The 9,968-nt window shown below is 40.3% G+C and overlaps 1 pseudogene; it reads right to left on the minus strand.

Annotated features, from left to right (window-relative positions):
* Window positions 1-499: 499 nt before the first annotated feature.
* LOC110794057 (uncharacterized) lies at window positions 500-8,887 on the minus strand (annotated as a pseudogene).
* Window positions 8,888-9,968: the final 1,081 nt, after the last annotated feature.

Genomic DNA, 9,968 nt, shown 5'->3' on the forward strand with positions numbered 1-9,968 from the left:
GATATGCAACTTCTTATTTCATTCTTTTTCTGCTTTTATATTAAAACAGACACACCAGTTACACATATTCTTACTCTCAATCCACAAAACCCTCTTGAATGGGTCATAATTGGGTGTTTAAGGTGAATTCTCTAAACTAAATCCCACCATTTTCGCGCTAAAACTGAACCTTACTACTACTACTACTAGAGCTGGCAATGGGTTGGGTTGGGTCGAAATCAGGTCGACCCATTTATAAACGGGTTGAGATTTTCCCAACCCAACCCGACCTGTTTAATTAAACGGGTTGAGATTTTCAACCCAACCCAACCCAACAATAAACGGGTTGACCTGAAATTGACCCGTTTAAATTTATTTTCCACTTTTAAGTGTAAATTGACTTGACTATAGAATTGTGAGGTGATATTTTTGTGGTATATCTCATAGCAAAAAATAATACTTCAATATGTATTTGACATGAATCAAAACTTCAAATAATTGTTCAATGTTGAAGGGAAAATGAGAAATAAAATCTTTCAAATAACATTCAACAGATCTATATTACATACTTGCTTGAACTTAAACGGGTTAGGCGGGTTGTTTCCGGGTCGAACATTTCAACCTGACCCAACCCATTTAATTAAACGGGTTGGGTTGGGTTGACCCATTTAATTAAACGGGTTAAAAATCTTGACCCAACCCTTTATTATTGGGTTAGGTTCGGGTTGGGTTGGTGGGTTAGGTCAAATTTTGCCAGCTCTAACTACTACTACTGATGATGATAAACAGCTGAAGATCATCATCTTTTACAAGGAACAATTATAAAACAGCTAGTAATAGTAATACATAAAACGAGGGTGTTTTTCTTAGAAACTAACTCTCGAGTTCATGGCTGAATGTAACTTTTTCTAAAGGTCAAACCTCTAATTCACCTCTTTTTCTCTCAAACCTCTCCTAAGTCCTAACCAAACACCCCCTAACTCTCGAGTTCTTGGCTGAATATAGCTCGGAGTGTCGTCTTCCCGAAAATAGCTTCCCTTGTCACTAGCTTTATCCCTCTAACCCACAACTTAGCCACCTCTACTCCACCATCGCAGGCAAAGTGCACCTCTTGGTTCTTGGTCGTCACCATGAAACAGCCCGGACTGCTTATGGCTGCATATCTTTGGTCGGTTCCCAAGAAACGTCATACTAGGACCCACTTCAGCTGCCCGGCAAGTCACATTCCTCTTCCCGGACTTACCCCAGCACAACACCCCGGTTGCTCGGATCATCTTCAGTTTCTTCCGGTGCGGTGCTCCTTTACCTTCCTTCGTGTGCTTCTTCACCCGCGTACCACATAAAACCAGAACACGTGCCAGCTCATCGAGTATAACGTGCTCTGCTTCATTCCCAACACCGTTCTTCCTTGTCAGAGACAGCGCGGTCTCATGTCTATCAGTCTCGGTCTCAAATTTCGCACCACGAGAGATCAGAAACTGACACGTGCTTCCATACCCTTCTTTAGCTGCTAACATCAATGGGGTGTACCCGTCACCATCAACACCATTGACATCGTATCCCATGCTAGTTAGCCTTCGAACTGAACCCAAGTCACCTTCTCGTGCTGCAACGTGCAAACTATACGAACTAGTCGGCACATTACTCACATTTTTAAGGGCATAATCAAGCATTATCTTCTCAAAAAGTTCTCTGTTACTGCTTGCTTCTGACAAAGTTAAAGCTGTTTCTCCACACTTGTTTCTTACCGAAACATCAGCACCACAGGAAACAAGCAAACGGAAAGCCTCGACTTGACCACTTTCCGCAGCTAACATAGCTGCTGTAAAGCCATTCTCATCCTGCTCATCAAGAACAACAACTCCTGGTTTTTGTCTCAGAAAAATTCTTAATGTTTGAATCTCATTGCATCGAACACAAACATGACTGCAGAAAATACTGCAGAGTTACTAGATTTGACAATTTTCCCGGACCTAATCACATCAAGGATTACCTGCTGGAACCCTAACATCCACCTTGTGGACCCGCTATGGAGGTCGCAGACTCACCAGCTGCATCCACCAGACCAAAATCAGCACCTGACAAGGCGAGTGCTTTCAGACAGTCCTTATGCTTGTATTTAGTGCATATCATAACTGCAGTCTCTCCTTCACTGGTTTTCGAGGTGATATTGCATCCACCATTTATTAGACGCGAAAGTGTATCCAACTCCCCAAGGCGTGCGCACATAGGTATAGGACGTGTTTCAGTTTTCTTAACAGAGAATTCTACATCCGCCCCACAACTCAGCAGCACATCGAGTGCTTGTGCATTGTTGCATAAGATGGCATGGTGGATAAGTGTTCTTCCGAGGTGAGGGGTATTAGGGGAGAGACGTTGAAGGAGCAAGCGCAAGATACTACCGGTTTCTTCAAAATATTCAACGGCACACCAAGTGATGTTATAGGGTTCGGTTAGTCCAGCACCTACTCTGCACTCCTCTCCTGTTGCTGGGTCCCATGACCATGCACCTAGCCTGACTTTAATGTCTACCTGGACACCCTCCTGAGGCGAGTGAGTATACTGAGCAATATTATCGGGATAAAATAAAAAAAATTCTTAATGTTTGAATCTCATTGCATCGAACCACAAACATGACTGCAGAAAATACTGCAGAGTTACTAGATTTGACCATTTTCCCGGATCTAATCACATTGAGGATCACCTGTTGAAAACCTAATGTCCACCTTGTGGACCCCGCTATGGAGCTCGCAGACTCACCATTTGCATCCACCAGACCAAAATCAGCACCTGACAAGGCGAGTGCTTTCAGACACTCGTGCTTGAATCTAGTACATATCAAAACTGCAGTTTCTCCTTCACTGGTTTTGGAGTTGATATTGCATCCACCATTTATTAGATGCGAAAGAGTATCCAACTCCCCAAGACGTGCGCACATATGTATAGGACGTGTTTCAGTTTTCTTAACAGAGAATTCTACATCCGCCCCACAACTCAGCAACACGTCAAGTGCCTGTGCATTGTTGCATAAGATGGCATGGTGGATAAGTGCTCTTCCGAGGTGAGGGGTATTTGGGGAGAGATGTTGAAGGAGCAAACGCAAGATACTACCGGTTTCTTCAAAATATTCAACGGCACACCAAGTGATGTTATAGGGTTCGGCTAGTCCAGCACCTACTCTGCACTCCTCTCCTGTTGCTGGGTCCCATGACCATGCACCTAGCATGACTTTAATGTCCACCCGGACACCCTCCTGAGGCAAGTGAATGTCGTAGTTATTCGTTACTGAGCAATATTATCGGGATTAAAAAAAAAATCAAATTCACCTATATTTAGTAATGTTTGAATGGAGACTCACCCTTAGTAGTAATTCAACAACAGAAATTTGTCTGCTTACTATGGCTGCAACAATCGCGTTGCAGTCAACGTTCAACTGAAGATATGGCTTGGATGACAGGAGTAGCATGCGATCCATAGCATTCGCATCCACCCCACACTGCATTCAACAACAGAATGAAGATATTACAACAGAAAAACATTACTATGTAAGTGATACAAATCATGCAATAAGCACAAACAACCTTTATGTCTTGAACTATTGCTCGATTGTAAGAACCAAGAAGTTCAAGTTATCTAACACCATTTAGCATATAAAATTAGGAGATAATGATTAAAAAACCAAAGAGTAGGGACTTAGACTCTTTTCTGTTCGACTTAGTTTGTCTTATTTCAGACAAAATAAGTTCAGTTAATATCAGTTTAGAAAAAATACGTTTTTTCTAGACATTTTCACAATTTCACACACAAATAAGTTTATTGCAGACAAATTAAGTTTTATTTCAGATAAAATAAGTTCAAATAATATAAGCTCATACAAAATAAATCGAATAGAACGGCGCCATACATGATTGATTTCACCAAGTTTTTCTACTACGAGTTCATTGAAGCAGCCATTATTACACTCACATGTAGTCTCACATATATCATTATGAACCATTTTCTTCTCCACTTATTTTCTGCTAAGGTAGGTTTCCAGGGAACACGAGAAGACGCTTACCTTAATCAACACCTGAATAACATCAAGAAAGCCTCTGCAGCAACCAGTGACAAGGGCATGAACAGCAACCTGTGAGCTGATAATGTTGGATCCCATGAGTAGCTCTGCATGCCTAGACGGTCCCACGTAGCTTGCCTCCAATAACACATCCTCACACGCTGACTGAGACACGCCTGCTTTTAATAGAGCTTCTAGAATTTCGATAAGGCCACTTCTTACTGCTGCTGTCGTTGCATAGCCTCGGAAGAGCTTAATGTTTACATCAGCTTTGAAACTCTGTCCATGTTTCCACAACTCACAAGCATCATTTACAGGAATTTGTCACAAAAATTCATCTGGCAGGTATTAATTTGACATATTTCTTACTAAAAAAAATTGTTTCCACATTCTAAGGCCCTGTTATTTTTGGCTTAATTTCAGTTCAATTCAGTTTAGTTCAGTTAATTTCAATTCAGTTTAATTTACTTTAGTTCAGTTCATTTCAGCTCAAAAGAACAGGGCCTATATCGGCTAATAGATTATCCACTGGCGTCTAGCTAAACATAACAATCGCCTTTAAGCACCGTTCCACTAGTCACATGAAATAACACCGAAAATTTCCAAATTTTATGTCCATGGATGAATTTGCAAGGGATAACAGGTCAACACACATGACAAAATCAGTGAAAAAACTGACTATAAAAAAAATTGGCAATCAAACAAGAAATGGCAGTTGAACACATTGTTATTTCCTGCAACAAAGCAATAATATGTTTATTAAACTAGATAAGTTTAAGCACATTCAACCAAAAATCCAAATCTTATTTTAAGAATTCGAGCGAGATCTAGATCCAAATCTTCCATGATACATTGATAAAGAAAGGAAGAATTGTTTTTTTTTTCTTTTTTTTTTCCTGGTCTGATTTCCTACTACTCGGCACGACATAAGACATCAACCAACCACCTTTGAAAATGTCACTGCTCAACTAAAATTACCACATTACATAAACTACAACAACCACTAATGGACCACATTTACATTACTCAACAATAACCACTATTGTTCTATACTAAAATAGTGCAAGAAAAAACTGATATTACTCCTACAAAAATGAGTAAACATGTTAAAATTTGTAAGAAAATACTGCGAGGAACTGGAATCTCATACCAGAAAATAATCAGCATAACCGAAAAATCGGAAAATTTTCATTTATAGTACTCGAAGTGCTAAGATTTGTTGTTCGACCTCAAATGTTTCTTAAGATGAAATTACTATCCACCTCTTATAGAAGGGTATTCGACCTCAAATGTGAGTTACTTATCAAGTTATCAGTATATACACACAAGTACACAAGCTAAATTAAGTGGGATAAACAGCAAAAAGAAGAAAAAAGAATTCAACTTTTACAAGTCACAATCTTACACTCACAAACAACAGGTTTTATTTTTATTTCTCAGAAATTTACATTCATCTAACCATTTTATTCAATAGCATTTAATAAAAATTTACCAAAAAACTTAAATAATTACAAAAATCTCAAAATAAATAAATAATTAATTCCCAGTGAAACCGGAGGTCCAATTAAAGCCGCGAAAATCAAATAACATAATCATGAAAAAAAATTATCACAAAATCAGATTTTAGTTAAAAATGGAGCTCCAATTGAATCCGCAAAGAAACAAATTACATGAAATTATTCTAAATTTGGAAATAATAACAGAATTTAAGGTTTCTTACTATTTTTACATCCAAACTTTTTCATTCACCTTTTTTTTCCCTTTTTTTCCCTGACAAATCCATAAATTAGAACTTTTAATCCACCATAAAAGCAAGAAAAAAGCTCAAAAAACGATCAAAATCATAATTAATTAAAATTATTACCAGTAATTTTCTGACGAGAATCAGATTCCCAGAGTGAGCAGCAAGAAACAAAGCAGTGACATCAGTCCGAAACACCTCAAACTCAGACACAACTCGGTGAGCTGACTCACCATTCGGAACGAGTTCAGTCTTTCGAGACCTCAAATCAACTGTACCAACAAAGTCGACGTCGACGAACGGATCAGAAAGGAGATCCCCGGCAAGTTTCGAATCTCCAGCAAGAACAACGTCGATGAGTCGTTGTGACGCCGCCTCAATTTCGCCGGAAGTCATCGGGAATACCTGGTTTCCGGCGTGAAACTTCCCGGAGATGTTGTAAACTCGAACTCCGTGCATTTTTTCGCGGGGTTTGTGCTTGAATTTACTTGTGCTTGAATTTTGATCACCTCTACACCAGACTAGACCTGATAACCCCGGCTTGCTAGCCCGACTCGGCTAGAAAAGTGCAGGTTTAGGCATGTTTAGACCAAAGCCAAAGCCCGACCCGAATTGCCAAGACCAAATTTATGGGTTTGAGCTACAGCCCGACCCGACCTGAATTTAGATCACGTCTCCACCGGACTTCACATGTTTCATTTTCTGTAATCTAGGTAATGGAGCATTTGATGGAAAGACTAGATGTTGCGATGTTTAATGCCATTCTTCGTGGGTCGGAAGAAGAGTTGCCAACAGATCCAATGTCCGACCCCATCAGTGAACTTAAAGTCCTCCCCATCCCTGCAGGGAAATCAAGCTTTGGTGCCGGTGCTCAGCTGAAAAATGCTGTAAGTTACTACTACAGTATTAATTCGATCCTCCTATTATATATAGACTTTGTTGATTGATTTCTTGCAACTGTAAATAAATCAGGTTGGAAGCTGGTCGAATTGGCTGAGTGACTTTTTTGGTCTTGAAGAAGATGACGACCCATCAAAGGATCGGGATGAAACCAACGAAGAAGAAGATGCCGTCAAGGCCTTTCGTCTCCTTAATGCATTGGGTGATCTTATGAGGCTTGCCCTTGGGATGCTTGCTGATTCCACCATAAGGAAGGAGGTCAGTAAACCTCTCTCTTTAAATGCAACAACTTCGAGGTGGGCACATACCGAGCCGTGTAATCCCACGTGTCGGGTCCCTCGGACCGTGCCTAAATGGGCCAAAGAAAAGTCGTGGCATGTCGTGTCGGGCTCGTCCGTCCATCTATTCCATAAATGAGGCCCATGCACAAACCGTCCCACGTGCGTGTTGGGCGGGATTCAGTGTTTAAAAAAGCGCAAAGCGTACTAAAGCGACATGAGTCCTACAACTTAAGCGTAAAGCGCAAGCGCAAAGCGCGAGCTTCATCGAAGTGAAGCGCACTTTTAAGAATTCAAGGTTTCTTTACCATTATGGATATATATATCTTACTAAAATAACCACAAAAACACATAAACATCAGATTTTCTTCCCTATTGCTCCTTGTTTTAACAAAGTAAAGCATATAACATAGTGTTTATCATGTAATATCCACTAGGAAACAAATATACTATGCTATTTTCAAAAGGATATGTCATCTTCTTTTTTTGTTCTTTTTTCTTTTCTTTTGGACTCTTGGCCCACTTTCTATTGTTAAGGATTAATAGGATGTGGTCCAATACACAATAACAACATATAAAAAAAAGCTTTTAACGTGAATTTTTTTTTAAAAAGAAGAATTTCAATGAAGCTCAAAAAAGCGCGCTTCATACGCTTTTTGCGCTTAAATGCGCTTCGGTGCGCTTTTTCACAAACGCTTCGCTCAGACCTAATTAAGCCCTTTGCCCTAGAGCTTCGAGCTTCAGCGCTTAAGCGAGCTTTAAGCGCGCTTTTTTAAACACTGGCGGGATTGTCCCGTACTAGCGGGCTCTCTTACTAATTTAAATTTTTTTTGTTATTGATTAAAAAATAAGCATGCTTACGTGCGGGCCAGCCCGTCTTGCTCGTAATCCCACATGTCGGGTCCCTCCGACCGTGCCTAAATGGGCCAAAGGAAAGTCGTGTCTAGCTCGTGCATCTCTTCCACAAATGAGGCTCATGCGCAGACCGTCCCACGTGCGTGCCGGGCCAGATTGTAGCGTGCTAGCGGGCTTGCTTACTAATATAAAGATTTTTTGTTATAATGCTGACGTGCGGGCCTGCCCGTCATGCTCGTACCAAATTTCTAAAATGATGCTCATACACGGGCCAAGGCTCATCGTCGAACCTCTCATACTGTGTCAAGTAAGTTTAAAACAGGCTTGTTCCAGGCTCAGGTAACCCACATTCTGACCCGACCAATGCACAAATCTAACAACACTAATTTACCATTATCGGGATTTGCTATTAGCCTTTTAATTCCTGAATTGGTAGGAAAAGTACTCTTGGGTACCACAAATCTGAAGTTTGTAGTCATCAGCTGAAATCCATTGTTCTGAATTTCTCTTGGCTTATTCCTTACTACAACTTCTAGGTATGTCCTATCTTTGGCGGGTATCTTATTAAAAGGATCTTCCCCAATTTCGAACCCGACGATTTCTCTCCGGATCCCATTACAGAGGAAGTTATCGAGGCTCTGGCATCCGAGTTAAGCCCCTTTGCTTCTTCCAAGTAACAGATTTCTCTGATGTACTGCACCTAATAATCTGAATTAATCATTCTCAACCCAGGATTCTCATGAGACTTCAAATGGTTGTATAATAAGCTTCCCTTGTGTTGCAAAACCCGTAGTATACTCGCCTCTTCCGGCCGCATTATTCTCGAGTTTGTTAGGAGACTCGGGTCAGAAGAGAAACGGGTCATCATTACTAAGAAAAGGACATAACAGTGATGATGAGCTTGAGAAGCTGAGCGTACCACTAGCATCGATCAATGTTCGGAACGTATGCCTTGAAACTGCCTCGTCGAAACCCAACTGTATGCCCAAGGGGATAGGCAGCGGCAGGGAGGTCGTCAGGTATAAACTCTTGCAGGAAGCATGGAGAAATGGCACCTGATATTACTGTTATGCTAATGTCTGCAGTAGACCTGTTCAACGGGTCGGGTTAGGGTCGGGCCGTGCCAGAATTGAACAGGCCAGGCTGGGCCTAGCCTAGCCTAGCCTAGCCTACTATTTTTAGACTCTGCAGCAAGAGGATACCCTGAAAGCTACAATGATATTTTCTCCTTTTTTCAGTCTGAGATGTTTAAGAATAGTATGGAGTATATAAGTAGAGGATCAGTTCTCCAAATGAATGCAACTACTCTTGTAAAATTGAATCAGATAAGGGAAAATGCAGGTTTTAGAACACCTCTTCTGCAAGAATCTAAAGGTGTTCATTTACAAAAAAAAAAAAAAAAGAGTTGATCCAAAGGTTAACTTCCATTATCTAACATTTGTATTTTGTACTTTCTACAAAATCCCAGGAAAAAAAAATCGAACTCTTTTGTTCGACTTTGGGGTGATTTAGTGAGAAACAGAGATTTGTAAGTCAATTTGTAAAGAAGACATCAGTTTTCATTGAATCAGGTGCCTTTTTATCAGAGAACCTAATTAGCAAACTTAAACATTAGTCTGTGATTTGATTTTTATCTTTACATTTTTATCCAATACAGAGATTTAATAATCTCCACTAATTACTCCTTAATATGATAAGAGAGAGCTCACTTCAGATTGAGAGTAGATCACCCACATATGTGCCAGGAGTCCAGGAGATATCCCTTTGGGGGAGAAAGGTGTTACTACAATGGAATCTGAAGCAACTCTCGTATCCCTTCACAAACCTGCATCAAATTAGTTGTGAGCCACTATCAGTTGCATACTGTTGAACAAATTCAAGCTTCAGTCCTATGTCATTAGTTTCCATTTTCCAGGTCTTTTGAGACGGGAGCCACTCTACCACACCTACTCAAGCATATGAAGCAAAAGAACAAATTGTTTCAAGTGAAATGCATACCAGCTTAATTTGTGCTTTGATTGATGCTACCAGACGAGTATATTCCACTATTTGCCTACAAAAGGAACAAACATAGTTCATCAACTTTAAACGGATTTTCATAATAGACGATGAAATCAGAATGGGTTAAGAAACAGCACATCTATGTTCCAGGGTAAAGTTG

This window comes from Spinacia oleracea, chromosome 1 (assembly GCF_020520425.1).
Source record: "Spinacia oleracea cultivar Varoflay chromosome 1, BTI_SOV_V1, whole genome shotgun sequence".
Classification (NCBI taxonomy): Eukaryota; Viridiplantae; Streptophyta; class Magnoliopsida; order Caryophyllales; family Amaranthaceae; genus Spinacia; species Spinacia oleracea.